The sequence below is a fragment of the Corvus cornix genome, chromosome 6 (assembly GCF_000738735.6).
Source record: "Corvus cornix cornix isolate S_Up_H32 chromosome 6, ASM73873v5, whole genome shotgun sequence".
Lineage (NCBI taxonomy): Eukaryota > Metazoa > Chordata > Aves > Passeriformes > Corvidae > Corvus > Corvus cornix.
Genome location: NC_046336.1, coordinates 34,002,425 through 34,027,731, shown reverse-complemented (window position 1 = coordinate 34,027,731; position 25,307 = coordinate 34,002,425). Strand labels below are relative to the sequence as shown.

The 25,307-nt window shown below is 44.0% G+C and overlaps 1 protein-coding gene across 14 annotated transcripts in view; it reads right to left on the bottom strand.

The window, feature by feature from the left end:
- PCDH15 (protocadherin related 15) overlaps positions 1-25,307 on the bottom strand; it is a 633,986-nt gene that overhangs the window by 500,883 nt on the left and 107,796 nt on the right. For all 14 annotated transcript variants that reach the window (XM_039553538.1, XM_039553554.1, XM_039553537.1 and 11 more), the window contains exon 2: positions 21,092-21,330. The gene's annotated coding sequence lies outside the window, so the exon portion shown is untranslated. The remainder of the gene's footprint in view (positions 1-21,091; positions 21,331-25,307) is intronic.

Below are 25,307 nucleotides of genomic sequence, written 5' to 3'. Positions count from 1 at the left end.
GCACGAGAGGTACCACCTGTGTCTGCTGCTTGACATCAGAATAAAGCACATTTCAGACAGGTCTCTGATTTCCCCATTTCTGCTTTTCAGCTCACTTTGGGGATCTGCTACTTCTCCACACTCCCTGCCCTCGTGCTGGTGACAAGGCAGGAATTTCAGCTCTGACTCCAATAATGCTATTGTCTAAGACTCAAACCCAGGGTTGCAGTGATCAAAAACCCTTTCATTTGTATCACTTCCACCCTGGATCTTTTTCCTCACATCAGTTCAGACAGAGTTTGTTACATTTCTGAGTGCTACACGCTGCTCTGTGCAGAACAAATAACCCCCTGCTCTCTGCCCTCTGTCTGATACTCACAGCCCCAACAAAGGCATCCTCTGCCCTTGTATTTCAGTCACTGTAGCCTTCTGGGCCATATCTCAGCAAAGCAGGAAAATGTACTTTCCTCACAGCATTTCTGGAATTGCATCTTCCCATCACTTCAAAACTCAAAAAGTTGGGGTTTTTTGAAAGAAGGACATTTTTCTTTAATTACCAAATTCTTTGGTGCTGGAGAGAGTCCCACAAAACCTCACGTCACACAGCACTCAGAGCCAAGTGTTTTTCAAACTTTGCTTCCCCTCAGTTGTTAAGAGCTCTTCTGCTTCATCTTTTGGTATTCCCCAGGACACAAAGGATATTGATGGGACCAGCTGAGGACTCAGCCAGTGAAGATAACTGATGGAAATTTGAATTATGAGAGCATTTTGCCTCCTCTCTGTGTTTCAAACCAGCCTTGTCTGGCACATGCTGGTGGACAGGGCTGACACTGAAGCAAACCTGTGACTACACAACCCTCCCACCCCTCTCTCAGTCACAAATGGCCCGTGTTATGCGATGGCACATCCTGATCAATGTTCTTCAGCCTAATCTAAATCTCTTGCAGTGAACTGAGAGCAGAATTTTACACTTGATGTGCTCAGGTTTGCTGCCAGGTCCCTCCTACTTAGACTTGCACACAAATTTAGCCTTCTTCCTCAGAGTCAAACATAACACACACCAAAGCCAAGGCAAAATATTCCAAGCCTGGCTCCTCTTCACTCCCTCTTGCAATTCCCATCCCAAAGCCTTCTCCCAGAGCGCTGGTGAAGCCCCACCAAGCCATTTAGGGCTGGGTTTATCCCTTGGGGACTGCAGGCAATCCCTGCACATGGACACAGCTCCAGGGCGGGACTCCTCTTCGAACGCTGACAGCAAAATACTAAACCCATCCCCACAGACCCAAACCTCCCCGAAAACAGCTTTCATTTCACCCCCAGAAGTCAACAAGGTTGGTAAAGACCTCCAAGATCATCCAGTGCAACCTTTGAGCCAGAGGCTGATGCTCTGGCTTGGGCAAAGATGGTGCTCAGGGCTTAGAAAAACTACTTCCAACACTGAGTGAGAACGAGCAAAGCCCAGTTCCAACCTTAAATCCCATTTTCATTCCCATGCCTGCTGAACGGAATCAGGATTAACGTAACCACATGTGCAGTATTTCATGTTGAGGTGTCCTGGTGTACAAAAGAGTAAGAGAGATGGAGTAAAAACCACTTTCCTGTGCTCTGCAGGGAAGCGAGGCCCCTTTTGGCTTGTGGAGTGCAACATCCAACTCCAGCAGCCAGAATTAAGGAGCACCACGTTTCTCAAGAAGTAGATAAAATTTTGAATATATGAACTCAATACCTAAAAAATGATGGCACTTTTGGAGCAATACCCATCTCTTTGTTGTTAAATGGCTTTCCAATACAACCTGTATCTGTATTAACTGATATGGGAATAAAAGCCTTAAAATCCCATTGACCTTCCAATCATTAAACAAAGCCCCCAAACAACCCAGGAAAATGTACATGATTTTTAATTATCTAATACATGTATATATCCTAAATATAGACAGATAATCCATTTTTATGCCTCATCCTAAACCTCCTGTAATAACTGCACTCCAGCTCAGGTAATTTAATTTCATGTTCTTTCAAGAACACACTACTGCAGTCCTATTTAAAAGATAATAATTCTTTTGAAGAACTTGTTAAGAGAGGCTGATGGAGTTCAGAGGAATTCTTCGCCCAGGTGGGATTTCGTAGGAAGTTTTTAGAAAGCAAATCAATGAGTGTTTACAGATTGCAAATCCGATCACACTCCTGGCTGTTCCCAGAGGAAGCTGTGGAATTGTCATTTCAGTGAGGGGATCTCGGCAGAATTAGTTCTCTGTCCTGGAAAATTGCTAAAGGACAGGGGACAGCAGGCTGGAGCAAAGGCACTCACAATCAATAGAACAATACTTGTGTTATTTATCCTGGCAGGTTTTTACCCTGGCTCTGATCTCTGTCATGAAAAAAGGGTAAAACTTCCTTTATGCTTCAGTATTTCATAGGATCATCTGAACAAGGCTGGTCTGAGGAGGGGATGTTGATACACAGAATGTGACGGGAAGAGCTTTGTTTGTAGTTCATTAAATCAAATCTTACTTTAGAGATCCAATATTCTCTGAAACCTCTTGGATTTACTTTTTCTCCCCCTCCCCACACTCCCCCCATCCCCTGCCTTACTTCTACTGCTACACTGGTTCAAGAAGTCCCAGGTTATTAGGAATCATAGAATTCCAGAGTGGTTTGGGTTGGAAGGGACCTTAAAATCCATTCAATTCCATGGGCAGGGACACCTTCCACTATCCCACGCTGCTCCAAGCCCCATCCAGCCTGGCCTTGGACACTACCAGGGATCCAGGTGCCGGCAGCCACAGCTTCTCTGGGCACCCTGTGCTGGTGCTTTGTGATACTGAAAGCACTTCTTGATAGTTCTATGTGTAAATGATGTGGGAAGATAAAGGGACTTTACAGAGAAACAAACCTGAAGGTCACTGCCATGAGAGTCCTCTTCTGGAAAGTTTTAGGGAACCCAATCAAGGAATTGATTATTATCCTCTGTCTTCTCCATGGGCACAGGAAAGTCCTAGAGATGTCACCTGCGGCACCGTGCTCGGCTGGCTGAGGACTCAGACTCCATTTGGCAGGACAGCAGTGTCAGAGGGCAGCACAAGCAGCTGCTGCTCCAGCAGCTTCACCCTGGAATGCCAACAGGCAACAACAATGCCAATGGCCACGAGTGGAGAAGTCCAGAATTACCCCTGGTAATTACCCCTGGCACTGGCCAGGGGATTGATGCCCATGGCTATCTACAACTGCCCCCGAGGCATTCTTCCAAACCACATTTTTGGTAATATCAAGCTTACCAACGTCTTACAAGTGACTTGTTCATCCAAAAAATGACGGTACCTGAGAACATGCTTCACCAGGCATGCGAGCAAATCAGGAATGTAGGAAAAAAGAGCTGTGGTTATGCTGAATTTACCAAAGTAAATGCACATCTCTGTGTGCCTTCCTCACCTCAATGGAGGAAACAGGAGATGGGAACTGACTTCCTCCAATCCCATTTCTGTAGGACTGCATGGAATATTACAGAATTGTGCGTTTTAATGACCCATGGAGGAGCTGACAGACGTTTTTACTTTACACCAACCTATTACTGAATCAGAACAGAAGAAATTAAAAAAAAAAAAAAAAACCACCACAGTTTCCATATCTGACGTCAGCAGGTGGAACTACTCTCCATGAGGGGGTGGGAGCCATTTAAAATTTTTTTTTTCTCCTTTTTCTTCTTTCATTTGCCTTGAACCCCTCCCAGTCTCTCTTTTTACTCCTACTGTGTGAGCATGTTTCACGCAGAGGATGAACAAACTCTTTCCTAGAACTCAACCCATAGTTCCAGGGCTGACTTGCTTTAAGCCAGGTCTCTCCTGTGGATCCAGAGGACGTTCAGGAATGTCTGAAGGATTCCTGAAGAGCAATGCAACCTCTTACTTCCTTCAGGTACAAAACTCCCTTCCACGGAGAAATCCACGCAATCAAAAATCTCTCCCAGGAATGTCCCCTAGGACTAAAACCTTGCCCACACTGACAGGAAGAGCTCTCAGGAGAACAGCTACTGTTTAGTGACAGCTTCATTGTAACAGGAATGAGCTACATCATGACAATGGAAATGACAGTTTCACAATGACAATGATAATAAACTTGAGGATATTTTCTTTTCAGTCCAATCTTGTACCGAGAAGAATGAAAAATACTTTTTGAGCTCTCAGGTCAGCATTTTGTTTCATACAGTTTGTTCCAGACAATTTCTACACTGAACAGCACCTTAGAAATTAGGGTGCCTGGCCTGAGAAAGACAAATTCAGAGGTAAAAGCATATAAAGAGCTCTGTTTGCTTGGCATTTCCTTCACAGGACTTTGTATCTCACCACGGAAAATAACAACAGAAATAAAGTAATTATACATTAGCAACTGCTTGGCCAAACTACAGCGAGGACCCCAGTCAAGCTCTAATCAAATTAACAGGAAGCAGAGTGACTGGAAGGACATTGGGAATGAGGAGAAATAAGTGAAATCTGGCTTTTTCTAGTGGAGATCCATGAGCCAATGTGATTGCAGACAGATTAACATTACCTCATGTGGAATAAATTCAGTTTAACATCACATACACGTTTTACTTTTCCCAAATAGACTCCCTGAGACAGTTTTGCTCTGGTGAGTGAAGGGCTCAGCTCTCAGGCAGAGTTCCACCAGCATGGAGCCACAATTCCTGACAAAGGGCCAGTTCAGAAATACTTTTTGAGCTCCTCTGGAACTGACTCTCAGAACTCAGGTCTGAGTTAGGCAGCAATTGCCCAAGACACTGGCAGCACACAGTGTTCTCTGGGAACATCAGCCCCACAAATCCAACAGTTCAGGTGGCACAAAACTTGGCTTATCCCAGCTCAGATGCTTATTTCCTGATGGAGAACTCACCCGGGCTCTCCCAAGGGCAGCCCCTGCAGACACACACCTGGAGGAACTGGAGTCACTGAACATCATCCCTCCTCCGGGGAATTATTTGCTGGTGGCCACAGGAGGGGAAAAGGGAGCACTGGTCCCTGGGAGAGTTGCTCACCAAAAGCTGAATTTGAGGAATATTGTGAAAATATGGCCACTGTGAAATTCAGTTCCCTTGGTGCAATGTCCGTCAGGGAAACAGCCACTCTCCATATTGCAGAAAGGTTTCCTCTCTTCTCACTCAATTACCATAAAAATTTTACCACAAGACTGCGGCACAGACTTTTTTTTCCCCTCTAGACCTTAAGAAAACTTGTCATATATTCATAATATGTTAACTGCTAGAAAACATCTGTTAGGTTAGGAGGTAAAAAGTGATAAAAAAGCCCTAAGGATGACTTTGAAAGATATTTTCCTGAAGAAATTATGGAAATCCCCCTGATCTGAGGAGAAATGGAAATAAGCAAAACTCCATATTTCTGACAGCCCCAAAATCTCCTGTTGCTTTTTAAAACCTGCTCCAAACCCAAGGCCGTCCTTCTCTGTGCTGCCCTTCATTTAATCTCTCAGCCCACCTTCACAATCGCCTTTCAACTTTGGCTCTGAGAGCCCAATTTTGAGCCACGCTGAGATTTGCAGGAGTTGAATGGAAGGCACCAACCTGGAGCTCCGTGTCCCCACGTTCAGCACAAATCCTTCTGAAGCGGCAGAGCCAATAAAAATGGAGTTAATTATAGCAGTTTTACCATGAATATGTAGGTTATGCAACTCAGAAGAACTCAATAACCATTTTAATGGGGGTCAGCACTATCCAGAGAGACATTGGAGAGAATGCTCTATGGGGCTTTAATTGTTTAAATGAAAAGGTTTCAGCAATTTGCAAAGCTGATTTTTATGTTTTCTATAGAACAATGTGTCCTTGCTACCGTGAAACAGAGGGGACAACAGAAAACCACAGGCAGGAAGAGGAAAGCTCTGGCCATCACCTCCAAGCTCCTGCTGTGCACTGGGCATTTAAGCTGAAATGGCCTCTTTTCCCAAAGAGAATTTATTAGAATTAATCAATAGGCAGCTGGGGATCAAATCTTCAAAACCAGGCAGCACCCAGCAGCTCTCACCATGACCTGAACGTCCACTTCAGCAGATGTTCAAGCAACTGGAACAATTTTGGGAATGGAGATTGACCCCTTTCGCAGACAAAAGACAAAATGTTTTGTATAAGCGTAATTTTTGTTCTCCCCCTACCATTATACTCTGGAGAAAGAGCACTCATGGTTCCTGGGCACTAAAAATAGATTAATAAAACTTCAAACTGATCAAATTCCTCGCCTGGTGTTGTTTCAAATGCCCAGCGGTTGTGAGGGCCCATATTTTACATTCAGAATTTCAAGAGACATTGTTTCATTGAGAGGTTCTTCTATTCCCTCTCTCAAAGCACAGACTGTGAAGAAAAACGGAAACTTAGACAAGTTGCCCAACCTCATGAAAACTTGATGGTGACAAGCCCCACATCTCAAAAAAAAAGTCCCCAAACCCAAAAACACCAACCCAGCACCCCAGAAGTGCAGAGGTGCTCAGGAAAGTCATCACAAAGCTCAGCTAAAGCCTCCAAATATTAGGCCCATTCTGGAATGCTGATGCAGGTGGCAGTAGAGGGGCAGGGTGCCAGAAGGAGGGGATGAAAGGCAGAAAGGGCCCGAGATGGGAGATGGCACAGATTGCTCACAAGGACCAAAGCTTAAGAGGCTCAGACTGGGCTCAGATAAACTGAGAACATGCATTTATAAAGAGATTAACAAAAAACAACCCCCCAAATCTGTCAGTCTCTCGGAAACATGAACTAACACAGAGATAATCGATGAGAGAAAGTCTGTAAGTAATGAATTTAATCCACAGGTGGCATTTGGGCAGCACACAGGAAACAAGGCATGATCCACAACCTGATCAAAATGGGCCAGAAGATGGTGAGAGGAAACCTTCTGGAGCCAGGTTGGGAGAGCTGGGGCTGCTCGGCCGGGAGAGGAGAAGGTTGTGTGGAGAGCTCACAGCTCCTTCCAGGGTCTGAAGGGATACAGGGAAACTGGAGAGGGACCCTGCAGCAGGAACTGGAGGGCCAGGACACAGGGAATGCGTTCAGAGTGACAGAGGGGAAATTCAGGTTCCATATACAGAATAAACTCTGCCCTGGGAGGGTGGGCAGGCCCTGGCACAGGGTGCCCAGAGCAGCTGGGGCTGCCCCTGGATCCCTGGCAGTGCCCAAGGGCAGGTTGGACATTGGGGCTTGGAGCAGCCTGGGACAGCGGGAGGTGTCCCTGCCCATGGCAGGGGTGGGATGAGATGGGCTTTAAGGTCCTTCCAACCCAAACCATCCTGGGATTCTGAGATTCTTTAAAAATTTCTCACATATTTAAAAACAAAAACTAAATTAAATTTTTTACAATAAAATTTTAAAATTCTGTTGAAATTTTTTTGTGCTATGGGAAACAAATGAATTCTTTTCCCAGTATGTTTGGCACAAAGATCTCTGGGAAAGCTGGAAAAAAATCTTGTTCCCAAGATTGAGGTTTAAGCTTCTAAAATGTTTCTGTTTCCAATAGTAGTTTATGTCCAATTTGCTTTCTATACTCCACTTATTTATTTAAAACTTAGCCATAAAAAATAGCACTGGGGAGGCTCAAATTTGCTGTGTTCAGCAGTTACCTGGTCAAAAGTGCTCAGTCTGAATGTTAAATTAGAACCACCAATTAATATTAATGAAAACAATCCCCAAGGTGTAAAACCTGCCCTATTTAGGGGAAAGGCAGCAAAGCCCTACTGGATTTTTAATCATCACACATTGCTGTAATTGGTTCACCCAACCTGATTATGGCCTTGGGGACACACACTGGCAGCTCCATGGATGCAAGGTTATTGGCTGGAATTCAGGAAGCAATTCCTTAATGCAGGAAGGAAGGGGGTTGGACAGCAGGTTATGGAACAGGGGACCAGGACTGGGGTTTTGAGCAGAAAAATTATCCTGGCTTCTTCCCAGACACACCTCCACATCCAGCCCTGATGGCTGACACTTCCTCAGTGCTTCACAAAGGATTCCTTCTTGGAAAGGAGGGAAAATGCAGCAATTCTGAGTCCTCTGGAAGGTTCTCAGCTCTACTTGTTCCAAAGAAATGTGTGGTGCTAATGTTCCATTGACTACCAAGAATCCTCCCTGACACATTACTCCACTCATTTCATGGCTATTTCGATTCAAGTGCTAAAAACTCTGTGAAGCTGAAAAAAAAAATAAATCAACATTTAAATCCTGTGAAAGAATTTTTGCAGCTCAGGTCTTGAGGGAAGGGCAGAAACATGGGGCATTCAATAATTGAAGCTCCATAAGCAAGAGCAACTCACAGAGTTACAGAGCAGAGCTTTTGACAGGCATTTCATGGAATTGCAGATGCTTCGCCAGGCACAAGGAGCACTGGTTAAGTTCCCAGTGCATTTTTAAAAGAGGGAATTAGAGCTATCCATTCCAGGTCATTACTCATAAGGAGACTTCCAGCTTCTCCAGTAGGTGCTTACTAAAGAACTCTCTCTTCCTTCTGGGAACACACTCCTTCTATTATCCCCCCCTCTCAAATTTCATTCTTCATAACTGAAAGATAAACCTGATTATCAACATATATTTCAGGCCTGCCCAGTGCATCTTTGCAATACTATTTTATCTCATTTGAACAATCAGGAAATCCAATTTCCATGGGCTTGAAATCTGTTCCCTTCTCCTTCTGCCTAACAGAATCCCAGAACCGTTTGTTCATTGGGGTGTCTGTTATTAGAATGTCTCATGTAGAAAGCGAAGGAACATCCAAAAATGCTTCCAGCTACAGTTTTGCTCTGAAGTCACCCTGGCAGCAGGCAGCATTTAACACATCTGAATGTCATCACACTGCTTTGCCACAGAATGTGGAATAGGGATGAGCAGGAATGCTGTATTCTGAGGTGTGGATCCCCAGCTTTCACCCCTGCCCGAAAGACAACTTGGTAATGTCACCATGAATCCTACACTGACCCCAAAATATATTAATCTACATTGCAGGGTCACTGAAGGACTACATGGAAGAGAAGGCTTCTCCCACTCCGTTCTGCTGAGGCAAAGCTCAGTAATCTTCAACTTAGCAGCTCCCTTCCCTTCCTGGGAAGATTCAGACTGGATTTTAGGGCAAGGCTCTTCCCCCACAGGTGGGCGGGCACTGAACAGGCTCCCCAGGGAATGGGCACGGCCCCAAGGCTGCCAGAGCTCCAGGATGGCATTCTCAGACATGGCACTGAGTTTTAGGTCATCCTGAGAGGAGCAGGGAGCTGCACTTGATGACCCCTATGTGTCCCTTTCAGCTTGGGATATTCTGATTCCAAGAATCTCAGCAGGAAAATATTGGGGGTGACTCACAGCAGAGTCACCAAGACAATTCAGGTACAAAGGTCCATCTGTTGTAGGAGAAGTCAAAGTTTGGAGAAAACAAAAACCCAGCATGACACACCTATTATAGAGCTGCTCAGTTAATGCCTTGTCATGAAAATAATAACCATGTCACAGAAGACAAGCTGCTAGGAATAAACAATAGCAGCCATTTCCCTTGAAAAATGGCCTGTCAAGAAGTGAACTGAATATTTTGAAGAGTTATTTAGGAAAAAAACCACGTGTATGGTGTTAACCCTGCACATCACAACGTAATAGAGCCTTTTAAGTGCCATAACCCAGCAGATTCCAGTACCATATAATGTCCTGGTGTCATGCCATGCTGTTTTAATGACTTACATCTGTTGCTTAAAGAATCCATGGCTTCCTGCCCCCCTAAGTCTGCTCCTTATTTTTCCTTAGTCGTGCCAGTTTACTCCCCAGAACAACACCCCCAACTCAAAGATCTCAAATGCATCCATACATAACACTTTTCCTTTTTTTTTGTTTACAAAAACCGATGTTCTTGCTGGACTGTGAAGTTTATGTCTTTGTTTACATTAATTATAATTCAGTTCAACCAAAACTAATTACGTAAGGGCATCTATCCAGGCATCCACCCTCCAAAATGGTTGGATGTAAATTTCAAATTTGAAAATTTAGGCTGTCCCAGAGCACTGCAGCCTTGCTCGTGCAGGTCACACTGGTTAAATGGAAAGAAAAAGTTGCCTTGTTTGCTTTTGCCTTGAAGCTTTCTAAAGAAAGCAATCAGGTAAATAATAATAGTAATAATAATAATAATGAAATTAACAGAGCAAGAAAAAAATCCCCTCCCAAATCTAAAGGCAAGACCTGAAAACAGCCAAGGATTTGAAGGCTACAAATGCAGCATTCCTTGGAAAAATTGGATTTTGGAAGGAAGTTTCTCTTGGGAGAACAGGCAAAGCCAATTCTCAGTGCAACACAATGATTTTCATTATATATTAGAGAACATATGGGAATGTTTGGGAATGCCACCTATGCCAAGGATTGTGAACACCAATCCAAACACTCGGATACCAGGAGAAATCTGGCACAGTTGCAGGATGTCATTTCATCTCCACTGCCTGCTCACTGAAAAATTTATGTGCCCATTACTTCCTTTGATGACTATAACGACGTCATTTACTCGGTCTAAAGTGGATGTCAGAATATACCTTGTCTTGATGACAGCAATAAAGAAATCAAAAAAAAACCCCACCATTCCATGGCAAAAAAAAGTGATTAAAATTGCTATGAAATTCCCATTACTGCTGGACTTCTGATAAAAATCATGACCTTGACAATCAGCACATCGAGGGAAGCATTAACAGGGCCACTGGTAAAAGGAAATCAACTCAAAAGTCAACAAGATATCATCAAGAACTGGAGATTGGATTACACTCCCAGACTAACCCCATGGCAGTAGCACATAACTTGGCCCGGACTTGCTAAGAACCAGGCTTTAAATGAGTTTGTCAGGCCCTATCTTACATTTGGGACTCTGCTGGTGACACATTTGCTTTTGGAGGTTGTTCAGGGAGGTCCAGGGCTGCTGCAAAGCCTCAGTGCTGCAGGGTGTGGCATGAGTACATCTTTCTCTCCTCTCTGGCCTCAGCTGTTGCTCTTTTACACGGAAAATAATCTTGGTTTGGTTCTTGTCCCAACGTAAAAATGAAAATTCAACATTTCTGAAGCTGCCTCTTAAGACACAAAACACATTAAATATAAGCAGATTCCACAGCAGTGACCGACCTGTGTCCACAACAAAAATAAGTGGCATTTTTACAATTTTTGTTTTCCTGCCCCTGTTTTCCCTATTCTTACCACAATGCCTTCCTCTAAAAATCAATGCAATCCTTCCAGTTTGTGGATTTAAGATAAATTGATTGTACACAGAAAAGGTCACTTATTCCACTAAAATGTGAACTCTGGGCCTGTTTCCTCATGGAGCAGAGCCTGGGAGAGCAAAGCACTGAAGATTCCCATGACAGGAACTCTCTCCCCAAAGCTCTGTGTATTTGGGACAGTCCCTGTACCTCTCTGGGCCACAGGTTCTAGACAGAAAGAGAAATAGGGAAAGAGACAGTAAATTACTACAAAACCTCTTTGAGCTCTGAGCTACAACACAAACATTGCATCAGAAAGTGCTTTCTTTGCCTGAATCTTTCTGCCTTTACAATTTAATGCCCAAAACCACTACACAGATACCACTGTATCTGTGGTAATAAAGCAACAATTCCAGTGTAAAAACAAATTCCGTGGTAATCCCCAAAACAGCTCTGAGAAGCTGTTTTACCTGTTCCTGTAAACTCATTTTCTAAGCACGTATACCCAGGCATCCATCCTCAAAAATGGTTGGATATAAATTTCCAATTTGGAAACTTGGACTATCCCAGCCAGGAGAGCACTGCAACCTTGCTCATGCAGGTAACATTTACTAAATGGAAAGAAAAAAATGCCTTATTTGCTTTTCTATTTAAAGTTTCTCAAGAAATCAATTAGGATAATAATAACAATAACAATAATAATAATAATAACAATAATAGTAAATGAAGCAAAGAAAAAAAACCCACCCAAACCTAAGGGCAGGACATGAAAACAGCCAAGGATTTGAAGGTTACAAATGCAGAAAAATCAAACTTTGGCAGTTAGATTTGTGGGTGAGCTGGGGACCGAGTGGATTTTGACTACGCTTAGTTCAAGCACATGCTAAGGTTAGGAAACATGGGCTGAGAAGTAGCAACATCAACGCTGCAGCTCTGATCATCTCCATGAGGATAATTTAAGAATATTTTGTGTGCATCTGCTGAGAAGCTGGGTTGATAACTTGGTCTCACTTGTCAGACTTCCACACCTGCATCCAACGTGTCTGCAACTAGGGAAGAAGTTATCCATGGACACCAAGGGATATAACATTGGCCTGCAGGGAAGCAGCCAATCATTTAATCTTTGGATGCTTAAAACACACAGGCTTTTCCGCCTGCTTTCTGTAGCAACAGGATGAGGCAGAATGGCTTCAAAACCAAAGAGAGAAGGTTTAGACTGGGTATTAGGAAGGAATTGTTCCCTGTGAGGGTGGGCAAGCCCTGGCACAGGGTGCCCAGTGCTTCTGTGGCTGCCCCTGGATCCCTGACAGTGCCCAAGGCCAGGTTGGACATTGGGGCTTGGAGCAGCCTGGGACAGTGGGAGGTGTCCCTGCCCAGGGGGTAGGATGGGATGGGCTTTAAGGTCCCTCCCAACCCAAACCATTCTGGGATTCTGTATTTTCAGATCCCGTCCTAGAGGCAGGCGCACTTCTATGACTCCCAGACTGCTCCCAACTTCAAGGCCCTCAGGAAGACTGGAGCTGTCTCATAATCTGCAGGCAATCCAGCACATTTATCATCCCAATTAGGGTCTCTGGCCTCTGTGTTCTGGGCCTAGTGAAGTCCTAAACCTTTACAAGTAAGGTGGTGTTCGGTCCAAGGTTGGACTTGATGATCTTGGAGGTCTTTTCCAACCTCAGTGGTTCTATGATTCTGAGCAACAGGAAATTCCAGACAGAAATCAAAAAACCCCAGAAGCGACTCAAGATCCTTGAAGTGTGAGTGCTTGAGTGCTGTGGGTGCCCCCTCTGCAGGGTTTGGGGTGGGGTGGTGGCACACAGGTCGGCAGAGAGCCTGGGATTCAGGCTGTCTGAGCCCAAGCTGCTCAGCAGAAAACAAAGCCCACGTGACGCACACTCTGTCCTTTTGCCCTCTCTTTTCTCCCCAAAGGGAAGGGCCAAAGATGCTCTCAAAGTCAGGGGTTTGTCTAAGACCTGGGAACACCAACCTTCCATGGATAAATGAAGAGCCATTAGATGCACAATCCTTTTCCAGTCAGACACAGCATCTTGGAAAAGCTTTAAAGGCTTTTCAAACAAACAGCCACTTCCAAGAGATTATCGCTGCACCGACACAGAACCCTGTACATGGCTGTTCTTATCCAGAATTTTGTTTAATAGATAATTGTTCTCTGGAAAGCAGTAAGACAATGTCTGCCAGTACAAGTACTTCTCAATAAAAGCCCATTTTTCGTATTCCAGCTCCACGCTGGCTGACCTGAACATTCAGAGCCTGCATGTGTGAGACATTTGATACACCCCTCGTTAAAGTCTTCTCCGGCAGGAAACGTTTCCACTCTCCTTGGCAAGATGCCAGCAGAGCCCCAAGGACACAACAGGATTTACACTGTTAGTGTACAGAGTCAGAAGAGCTATTTCTTCTGTTGACATTCTGCTTGCATTGAAATAGACAGAGAAAAAAATCTTCCTGTTTAAGGGACTTCCTTTAAGCTGGAATTTAAACCACCTGATACACCAGGAGAGGTCTGAGGTACACAAATACAGCCCAGTCTTATTTAGAAAATTAAATATATTGAATATATGGGGGCTGGGACTAGATGATGTTTAAGGTCCCTTCCAATTCAAACCATTCTGGGAATTTTTTTTTTAGTTTATTTTCTAAGGTAAACAGAGTTGGTAACAGAGGTGTGATCTGAGTGTGAAAAAGCAAACCTGGTCCGAGAATATGTCCTGGGACAGAGACCTCAATCAGGACTGCCCTAAGACCTTGACCAGCAGGCTTTCTACCAGTCAGCCCTGGAGAGAAAGAACTGTACTAAGTAAAACAAGTACGAAAATTCTCTTGTTTCTTCTACATAAAATGACAAGTTTAAATTTCACATTTTCTCAAGGACAGATATTAGACCCACAAGCAACAGAGAAGCCCCCAGAAAACAAACCAATGCACAAGGCTTTCATGTCATGTCTGAAAGATCATATAAATCTATCAGAAAGGTTAATTCATCTACTAGTACAGAGGTTTAACCTTTAAGGTATAAGCAGTGCTGGGTTTTCTTTGCAATGTCAAACAATGGAGCGTTATCCTGAATCTAAAACTTAAATTAAATGAATGACATTTTCTAAATGAGTGACTTCCCAGTTGTCCAGGAGAATCCATCTGCCTGTGTAAGCTCCAGGTGCCATTCCGGTGTGTGTCAAACTGCCAACCCCAGCCCGACATTTGGGATAAATGCCTGGAAGGTGGGAGCACTCCTGCCCAGACACATGGCTGGAGTGAACATTCCTGAAGGCAAATTCCACATCGGTCAAACCCCTTCTCATGAACTGCAGCCAAACAGGCAGAAATAATAATCTGAAATCTTCATCAACAGAGCTCAATCCTCAGGTTACCTCATCCTATTTAAGCTTGCACTCCCACAGAGAAATTGCAGGGGCTTGTCCATCCCAAACGTGCTCTCATTTCTGACAGCGAACCTGCTAAAAGCAGTAAAAACACATTTGCTGCTGAGATGGGGAATGGGCATTAGGGGATTTTGGGCCTACTCCTGTTCAGGCAGATCCTCTGAAACACTCAGCACAGTGCCAGGAGTTAGAAAGGCCATTCCAGAGCACGCTGGAGGGCTCATGGAATATCCTGAGCTGGGAGGGACCCACAAGGATCATCCAGTGCAGCTCTTGTCCCTGCACAGACACCCCAACAACCCCAACCTGGGCATCCCTGGCAGCGCTGTCCAAACGCTCCTGGAGCTCTGGCAGCCTCGGGGCCGTGCCCATTCCCTGGGGAGCCTGGGCAGTGCCCAGCACCCTCTGGGGGAAGCACCTTGCCCTGATCTCCAGCCTGAGCCTGCCCTGGCCCAGCTCCAGCCACTCCCTGGGTGCTGTCCCTGTCCCAGGGAGCCGAGATGGGAGCTGCCCCTCAGACCATGATCAGCTCTGCACTGAGGCTCCTCTGCTCCAGCTGAACAAGCAAAGCGACCTCAGCCCTCCCAGTTCTTCACCTCCAATCATGTCAAAAGCAGAAGCCAAGGCAGTGGAACAAGGAAAGAAGAACCCCCCACATCTTTGCACCTTTCTCCCTGTCCACCATTTCTAGGCCAGGTGTTCATTAAGCCATGTTCAGTTCAGGCGCTCAGTAACTTGCAGTGGGTTTCTCCTCTAAAACCACATCTGCTCTTTCTGCTCTTCCCTTTAGCGTGTATGAACTTCCAACATCCCCTGGAATTGTCCCAATGGGGTGAAAACTCCCCTCTCCTGTTTGCATTGAGCCCTGGCTCCTGCAAGCTTCAGCTGAGGTCTTTAAAGCAGCAGTGAGCAACTGATTCTTTACTCTCCACACAGCACATTTTTAATGTATTGGTTAGTCTTGACTGGACATTTTCACAGAACCACCTACTGCAAGTTCAAACTCCTGCTCCCAAATGGCAGCAACCAGATCAGAGATGGAGTTAAAATGACTTCTCTCTTGTGTATCTTTTGCCAATTACACTGAATTTCACTTGGCATTTTAACAGCAGTCCCTCTCACAGGGTCCTCTGCAGACCTTCCTTGTCAGCTCTTGCCTTCAGAACCCCCAAAGCAACTTACTGCCATCACTAAATATCCTCATGTGTCCACAGTAAGCCTGTTTTTCAGGATATACTGAACAACAGAGATCCTGATGTGCTTCTCACTCCAGTGGTGAGCCCCTTCCCTCATGAGGACTGATCCCAGGCTTTTAACCCCCATTTCCTACTTTCTAATCCATTATTTGTCCGTGGAAGCATTTCTTTGCTGAAGTTCCCACTAACTTCTTTAAAACACACTGGTGAGGAGCTGAGGCCAAAAACTCTCGGTACAGAATCCTTCTCCAAAATCCCCATCCATTGTTTGCTGCCCAAAAAGCCACTTTAACCAAGAGGATTCACCTGAAGGTAGTGGCTCGAGTGGGTACAAATACACCAGATGTGCGTCATTAGAAGAGCTGGACAGGCTGTATCACTGTGCTCTGCAGCAGCAACAAAATTAGTGCCCTCGAGTCTGACAGCCTCCCAGGGTGAAGTTTTTGTACAAAAATCCTCCTTTTAACTTCTATCAGAGGTGGTTGTTGTTTTCTCAAGAAGTTTGCCAGTGGATATCACAGAATCTTTCGATTACATCTGAGAGACTCTGCATGCAGCTGGAAGCTGACAGGTCCAGAATCCCAGAAATGCAGAATTGACCCTGTGCAGGCCAAGGGCAGGTTGGTGCTGAGGGACTGCTTTTTGGAAAAATTATTTATTAATAGGGAACACCAACAGACTGAATTAGAAAAAAATGCCATGAAAGACAACCTACAGCCCTTCAAGGGCTATAGGGCACCTAAAAGAAACTTTATCTCTAAGCTGGTTTGGGCCACTTAGAGAGACTTGTCCATGGTCATAAGATAAGCATATCCAGTTTACATTTTTCTGGCAAAATACCCAAATAAATCAAAGGCCATCAGGTTTCCCTCTCCTTATCATACAAATAAATCACAAGCATCAGGATTATTTTATTAAATTAATTAATAAATGTGTTATTATTATTAAATGTATTGATATTGTTATATGTTGTCTTTCTGATTACAGCACACCACAATAGCTTTTATGTTCTGCACAATGAACACTGTCATTCAAAGGAAATTTATTCATGCAAGCCAGTCACAAAGAGCACCAAAACCTTCAGTGAATACACAGCCAGTATCTTTCCAGAATAGATGTTTTTGTGCTAAATATTGCTACTCTTACGTTTCAAAAAAACCCAAAAACTTAAACCTTCCTTTCTAAAGCAAGAGTATTATTGCAAGGTAACAGCAACAACTGCTTTTGACAATTTAGATACCATACAGGAAACTGTGAGACTTCCAGAGCTATCGGCCTCTAATCACTTTTCATGCAGTCTGACATGTGAAGTCCACTATTTAAACACCACAGCTGCTTAAATAAAAGCAGGAGTTTGAACATTCCCTCCTGCTACTGATTCTTTCACATACTCAAAGGCGCACATTTTCAAACCAATTCATTCACACATGGATTTTTTCAGCTCAGGAGGACCTCATTTCCTGAACAACCTGAGAACCACCTGTGGACTTGAACTAAAAATGGAAGGACTGAGTTACTGTGAGTCAGTCAAAAACAGATCATTCCAGACTGGATAACAGTTGATCATTTTCAGCTGTCTCACAGAGAAAACAATCCTGGAAGTGTCTGAGGGATGAAATCCCTCTCAGGTTTTGTAACACCACTTTATCTGGTTATACCTGACTCGTTCTGTGTGACACAGCAGCTTTCCTAAAGGGAAAGTTAAACCAGATTATTCTGCCTGACCTTGGACAAGGGGTGGAGGGACAGGACACAGGGAATGGCTTTCCAGTGCCAGAGGGCAGGGATAGATGGCATACTGGGAAGGAATTGTTCCCTGGGAGGGTGGGCAGGCCCTGGCACAGGGTGCCCAGAGCAGCTGGGGCTGCCCCTGGATCCCTGGAAGAGTCCAAGGCCAGGCTTGGAGCAACCTAGGACGGTGGAAGGTGTCCCTGCCCATGGCAGGAATGAGATGTCCTTCGATCATTGGCCCCTTCCAATCCATTCCGTGGTTCTATGAAAAGAAAAATGACAAAAAAATATATTCCCATGTGCTGCAGAGAGTTCACTGAGTGTTCTCTTTCTAAATAAAGCCCCCGACATATGATTTACAAGTGCCAGCATTTGCTGCTCCCCTGACTTTGGGCAGCACTGAGCATCTGCTCCCTCCCTACCCCTTCCCTTTTCTGAACCATGTTTTTAGTACATTCTTGTATTGTCCAAGACAGCCATAACTGGAGTTCACTAAATAAATTTGCTCGAGAAATTTATACAGGGTTTGAAAGTTTAATGCAACTGCCAAAAGATTTTGGAGCGCTGGGAGAATTAATCTTACTACTCATTACATTTATTGATTCCAATCAAGCTCCCAGACATCAGCATAGGTGCCACTGCTAAGAAATAAAAAGTTTCCAGGAAATCTCTACGTAAATCTAAAGTGACTGCCAGCTTTGGGGAAGGGAAAAGAGCTAAGGAAGAGGTGTGTAATCTACATGCCAGTAAATGCTGGACTAATAGGTTACCAGCCAGCACCTGAGGAGCTCTCTCCAACACTGCTTTGATAACCAGCTCAGGATGAGACTTCATCCCTCAAGCCTGCAAAAGGGCCAATACTTGTAACAGGGTTTTCTCTTTCAACACTCTGTGAATTCCATTAGGGATGAAAAGCAAAAAGGCACTTCCACACACAAAGGCTGGGGTTTTTTCTTTTCTTTTTTAATTAGAAGCTGAATCTAGTTGAAGGTAGAAGCTGAGCAGCCATGAGATCATTCTACACTAAATAAATAGAAAGAATAACTTTGTTGCTACATCTGCCCTCAAGAACAAGTGGAGGCTTTTCCTTTGAGGATGGAAGAAAACATGACTGTGAGTTTTGGAAATCATTTACCACATTTGCTTGAGTAAACCCGAGAGAAAAAGAGCATTTGTGAAAGGATGAAAAATAATGACACGAGTTTTTTGTTCCCTACAGCTCCTACTCCAACCCCACGCCAGGACTGGAGTGCAAACCACAGCTAATGCTGATGGAACACCACAATCCAGCCAGCATTTGGAAGAGTTTGGTTGAGCGCAGCACGAGAAAACCATTTTATTTACATGATAGGAAACTGGTTATAACAAAATTGGTTTTCACCTATTTTTCGTGTGTGTGTGTGGTATAAATTACACAAGGCTACGCTGGAAAACACTTGGGAAAAGAATTATTCCAAGAGTTTGCTGCAATTCTGAGTTTCTGAAGTATCATTTTTACTTGTAGTGGTTGCAATAAATAAGAGCAGTACTGACAACAGGCTCGTGTGAAGGACCCTTCTGGATCACCTGAGGTAACAATTTCTTGAATTGGTTGGGACGGTTCATAATATAAGCGAATAAATATTTTAAAACTTTCCTGTTTCTGAGCATTTTGCTTTCAATTTAAATTTATAAGAGAACTGCAATGCTAAATAGAAAAACACCAGTAACTTGTCAGAATTCCTTGATGTTTGCCATTTTTGCATAAACACAGCCTAGATGTAGTTTAATCCTAGCTAGGCCTGACAAAATTAAATTAAATGTAAATTATAAATAGTTATCAGCCTGTTCAGTTTGAATTTTCTATTTTTCTGTGTCATCATTTGACTTTGTAAATGAGTCTGATTTTGGGACATGCTCTTACACAGCAGTGTAAAAAGTAGGCTGTAACTTCCTGTCTAGGCTGATTACAAATCTGTTGTCTCCACAAAAACAAAGGAATTTACTGCCTGGGTAACACCTAACCTAGCACACGAACCTATCAGGCAACAGGATCAACCTGTGGCATTTTATGTGCCAGTCTTTGTTAGCTGATGATGCTGGGAAGGTTTTGCTGCTCCGCTCCTGCCACAATCGAGAGTTTACTCCTGACACATTGTCTGACTAGCCCTTGTAACTGAAAACACAGGTACAACCCTAAAAACCTCACAGCAATTTCATTCTCTATTAACTCAACCTCACCAGGCCCCTGGGACCCACCTTGGCAGAGGGAGTATCAGCTAGGAGAGAATGTGCTAAAAGATAACATGTAATATTAAAAAACAACCAACCAAACAAAAAAAACTCCCAAAAATAATCTATTTTAATGTTGCCTTTTGCATGTATTTGGAGATGTCACCGAGAATCACCAGCACAGAAGTTAATTAACCAGGCTGGCTGGCAAAGGTAACAGATGTGAGTACAGTAATCTTATGCACTGGAATTAATGACATCAAGTTTTAGGTGATGCCACAAATAAAGGTCAGGTTGTACTACTGAGGCGATCAAGAACACAAACTGCAAATCTATTGCAACATTTAATAACCCCCATTCCCACAGGGCAGGAACCCTTTCAGGCAGCTGAGTGATCAGCAAATACTTAAATGTCACACCTGGCAAATTACCCAACCTGTGCCTCCCACGTCAGACGCTTCCCGTTTAAAACCCAACAACAGCAGCTCTGTTTCTGATGCACGGAAGACAATTCACACTCTCTTTCTAATTGCCACTAATTGCCAGCTATAATTTTATCTGCCACAATTGCAACCCTGAAAAGGATGCTTTCCATCAGCTGCAAACAGATAACAAAAGGCTGGAAGGGAACATTACTCTCATGTGTTTGGATATCCCCTGCAAACCCTGGTTAAGAATGTTTTATCCAGCCCCATGGATTTCAAGAATTTCTTGAATTCTATAGAATTGGGACTTAAAAGCATCGAGTAATGTGATAACTGATCTCATCTTCAAGCTACTTTTGAGAGCCTCATTCTTACTCTCCATTTCCATTCTGTATTTACCTGATTTCAGCCTCCTACAAGGATCTTGTCCTGCTCCTGTCTGTCACTCTAGTCTGCCTCCAGTATTGAAGCATTTAATTCCATCTCTACCCCTCTAAACTGTCAGGTAAGAGTCAGCTCCTGGGAAATTTTTATTCCCAGGACATTTGATCACCAGAACCAACCTAAAATTAAACATTAGGTAAACTTACTAAACTCAAGCAAATTAACACATGCAGTTCCTCAGGTAACTTTAATAAAGACACATATTAGGGACAAATCACAAGGTTGGACACCAGGGGGAATTTTTTCGTGGAAAGGGTATTCAGGAATTGGAAGGGGGGCATTGGTGGAGTGCCCATGCCTGGAGGTGTCCAAGGAAGGCCTGGATGTGGCACTCAGTGCTCTGGGCTGGGGACAAGGTGGGGAGTGGGCACAGGTTGCACTCCATGGTCTGGGAGGGCTTTTCCAGCCTCAGGGATCCTGGGATTTTGGGACTGTTTTCTTTAGCATTAAAAAAGTGTATTCCCCGCATTTAACAGCTAACCCAAAAATGAAATTGAAAAAAGCCCCTCACCTTTCAATCCTGGGTGTGCGTGGCTTCCAGTAAAACCTCCAGTTGACTGCACTGTATCCCTTGTTCTCCTCTGGGCACTTTTCTTCCACAGCTCCCCCAGCCTTGCTTGTCAGCTGGACCTTATTCCACTGCCATGCAGAAGCACCCTGGGCAGCATCCCCGGAGCAGCTCACTTGTCCTCCCCCTGCACTCGCTCAGCAGGCTCCTCGTGGTGCTGCTGGCAGGGACAAGCCCATGCTCTGTGGGAGAGAAAGCCAGGGTAAGAGAGGAGACAACTCAGAAGGCACAGCCAGACTTGGAATGTGACACAGTTCGGAGGGCTGGGACAGGGCAGCTGCTCTGCTGTGAATGATCCCAAGGGAAGTGCCTTCCAAAACGGTCATAGCTCTTAAGATCAAAGGATGGACTTGGCCCTTATTCTCCCCCAGCCTCTTTCTAGGTATTTTAGACTGGCAGTAAACAGCTGCAAAAATCCCAAAATGGTTTGGGTTGGAACCAACCCCCCAAACCATCCCCAGAATGGTTTGGGTTGGAACCAATCCCCTAAACCATCCCCAGAATGGTTTGGATTGGAACCAACCCCCCAAACCATCCCCAGAATGGTTTGGATTGGAACCAATCCCCTAAACCATCCCCAGAATGGTTTGGGTTGGAACCAATCCCCTAAACCATCCCCAGAATGGTTTGGGTTGGAGCCAACCCCCTAAACCATCCCCAGAATGGTTTGGGTTGAACCAACCCCCCAAACCATCCCCAGAATGGTTTGGGTTGAGCCAACCCCCCAAACCATCCCCAGAATGGTTTGGGTTGGAAAGGACCATAAAGATCGTCTTGTTCCAAGCCCCTCCTGGAATATTTCCTAGAAAAGGAGTCCTGCTCAGTGCACTGTTCCTCAGATGGGAAAAAAAGCCCCTAAACTCCTACTACTCTTCATTAATTACAGCTTGAAACCTTATGTGCCTTCAGCAAACCCCAAGTGATCTTAAACAGAGGTTCAAGAGCATTCACCAGAATGCAGAAAACACAACTGGAATGTTTCTTGTCTATTCCCATCAGAACAAGGGGGGCATTTTTAACTAAAGACCATTTTGTGAAGAGATTGCAAAAATACTAAAGAACATATCCAGTGCAAGGCTTATTTTTCAAATGAAAACGCCAGTAAGATATGAAAATTGGGAGTTTTAAGTTTCTTTAAAACATCAGAAAAGCTTGCAACAGTAATAGGTTCCAGGAAAAACTAAGTGAAACCCACTGGAATGAACATTTAATATCCAATTAATGGGCAGATTTTGCACAGAGCCACAGCAGCAGCCTGGGGAGCTGCAGCAGGCACAGGAGCCTCGAGCTGAGCAGCAGAGATGGAGCTGCTGCACCAACGAGGGTGGAAGCAGAGGATGATCTGAACCAACAGGTCTCACCTTCAAATAACTTTTTCTTAATTAAAAAAAAAAAATCAATTAGAAACACTTTACATAGATAAATAAGATAAAGCTTTGGTCCAAATGGTGAGAAAAAAATCTGTGCAATGCCATGGCTGAAAGCCTTGGGAACCCCCACCTATAGGATGAGTTTGGCTGGCAAGGAAGCAGGGCAGAACAGTGGAGTTCCTTTAACCTGCAGGGAATCATGGCTGAAACAAATCTCCATCTACCAAACTGGAGCCAGAAATACTCCAAAACTCCTATGAACGTTCTGCAGTTATTCAGAAATGAGTTCTTTAATTCTTTGTCGTAGGGATGAGTAGAGATGGTTGTGTAAGGAGCTGGTGTTGAGGAGTAATAATCCCCTTGGATGTGCAGGAACTCGGAGCCATTGACTGACACACAACATCCCTCAGCCATGGGTCACATGCTTCACATTCTCATACTCATGAAATTCAGCAACACTACAGGAGAAAGCTAATCCTGCTCCAAAGTACAAAATGCTCCTTCTGGTTTTCAGCAGTGCAAACCAGAACTTTTCTAAAGCTTCTGAACCAAAGTTACCCACCAAAAGGACACACGAGAAGTGGAAGTGTCGGAAACACCGGTGTTGGAGCTACTGAGGCAGGATTAATCCACCTCTGATGCAGAGATTTATCATGAAACCATCTGCAATCCCTCCTTTGCTCCACAAGGCTCCTGCCTTAGGCTCAACACCAAAGGGGGAAGAATAAAGCAAATGGTACAGCCAGAAGTTCTGAATGCTTGGATTCCTGACTTTCAAAAAGAATTCTTTGATTACAGCCTTTGTACAGAATGCACATGTACACACACAGACACGGATTACCCCGGTGTCAAAGGCTGTGCAGCTCAAAGAGAAAGATTCCTCCCCAAAACAAAGGCTGGCTCTCCAAGACTCACTTTCTACCACGAGTATTCCCCACTCTCCTCCCCTGGTGACAGAGAGAAAGCAGCACCAATTGTACAGAAGCTGCTCTCAGACAAGTGACATTTAGCCCAGCATTCCTCCCGTCGTCGCTGGCAATCTTCCCCTGCTCCAGTGTGCTCACATTAATAAAGAATTCAGAGGTGAGCAAGAGCTCCTCAGAATATGTCAAGGACTGGGGGAGAAAAGCAGCATTAGGGAGGAAAATCCATTAGAAAAATGAAAAACAAGATCAAGCCAACCATGAATCTCACATTGCAGGACAACCAAGTTGCCTTATTAAATTGCATGTAAGGAGAAAAATAAATGAAAGGGGTGGAATTAGGAGAAGCAGAGACCTACCCAGTACTGAAGCACCTGAAAATCTCCTGGAATTCAAATAACATATGAAAAAGATAGAGAAATTTAATTATATTTCCAGACATTTTCTCTATTAAAATCCACGTGTGAACATACTTTTTCCCGTTTTCCAGAGAAGTGAGTGTGTACCTAATGTGTGTGGGAAGAAAGAGAGGCTCTAATATTAAGGCATTTTTTCCAAAAATTTCTCTTCTTCCCTGTTTGATCCATCTTTCCCTCCCCTTCAAGGCTTTCCTTCAAGGTTTTGGGTTCAGCAAGGAAGTGGTCAAGAAAGTCCTCGAATACTCACCCCAGAGCAAGAAATTTGGGCAGGAGATAAAAGGTTAAGCAGCCTACAAAGTGCAAAGGTTCAAAAGTCTCAGGTGCTCAACTAAATCCAGAGGTGTGACCTTAATTAAACCATCAAATTGCTCTATGACTAAGAATCAAAGTACAGGGTGTCCCGTCCTCTCCTATTTCCATCAAATACATGTCCAGGACATAAAGGGCTCCAGTTAATTAAGGATTGCTGAAATCATGTAAAGTATCAGACAAAACTCAGAGGTAGGGTCATTCATCTTAAAAGGGAGAATAAAAAATTAACAAAATCACTTCGCAGCACTCAAGGGGAAAAAATTCAATTATGCCCAACCTTAACTTAAAATCCTTTGCACTTAAAGCTTTGCAGACTGGGGTTCCCAAGTGGGAAATACATGTGCTTTGGACCCCAGTAAATACAGCATAGAATGTTTCACTACATGCCTGTTCATTAACATTTATAAACATATTAATCAGAGCAATTCTTAACTGTGCTCACAGTACAAAAGCCCTGCATACATTTAAAATTGACTGCAACCACATTAAAACTCTCAGATTTAAGGATGGGAGTTGCTGAGGTGCAAAGAGCAGGGGTTCATAGCAACTGGCTAAAAGTATACAAAATAAATCAGTCCAAATATCAGAATTTATTTTTCCTATACAAAGCTGACTGTATTAATGAGGGTGTTTCCTATGAGAAGACATACAATAATTCGAGTAATTTTGAAGTAAAAGGTTAATGGATATAAATTACAAAAAACAACCCTTCACTGGTAGAGACAAATCATCTCATTAAGCCTGGTGACATTCCTGGATTCAGTTGTAACAGAAGTGCACCAGTCAGTAGCCTTTAACGGATTTATTTTCTCAGCCCTTATCAACTGTAAGAAGGAATGAAAGTTTCCCTGTGCCAATGAATGAACCTCATTTAGGGGGAACCCAGAGATGTTTTCAGATCACAGAAACAGAACCTTGTGAAGAGATTTCCTGAGATCAGAACAAACCATTGTCCTGCTCAGAAATGAGATGTGAACACGACGAGAAGCAGATCCTGGTGATGGGATGCAAATCCAAATAAAGAGTGGCAGCTACATGGGAAGAAACACTCTCCAGGAGCAGTTTTCTGACTCAGTTCCTCCATCTCCGCTTTGTTCTCCTCTCCAAGCCTGTGTTCTGGCAAGAAATCTCCCTC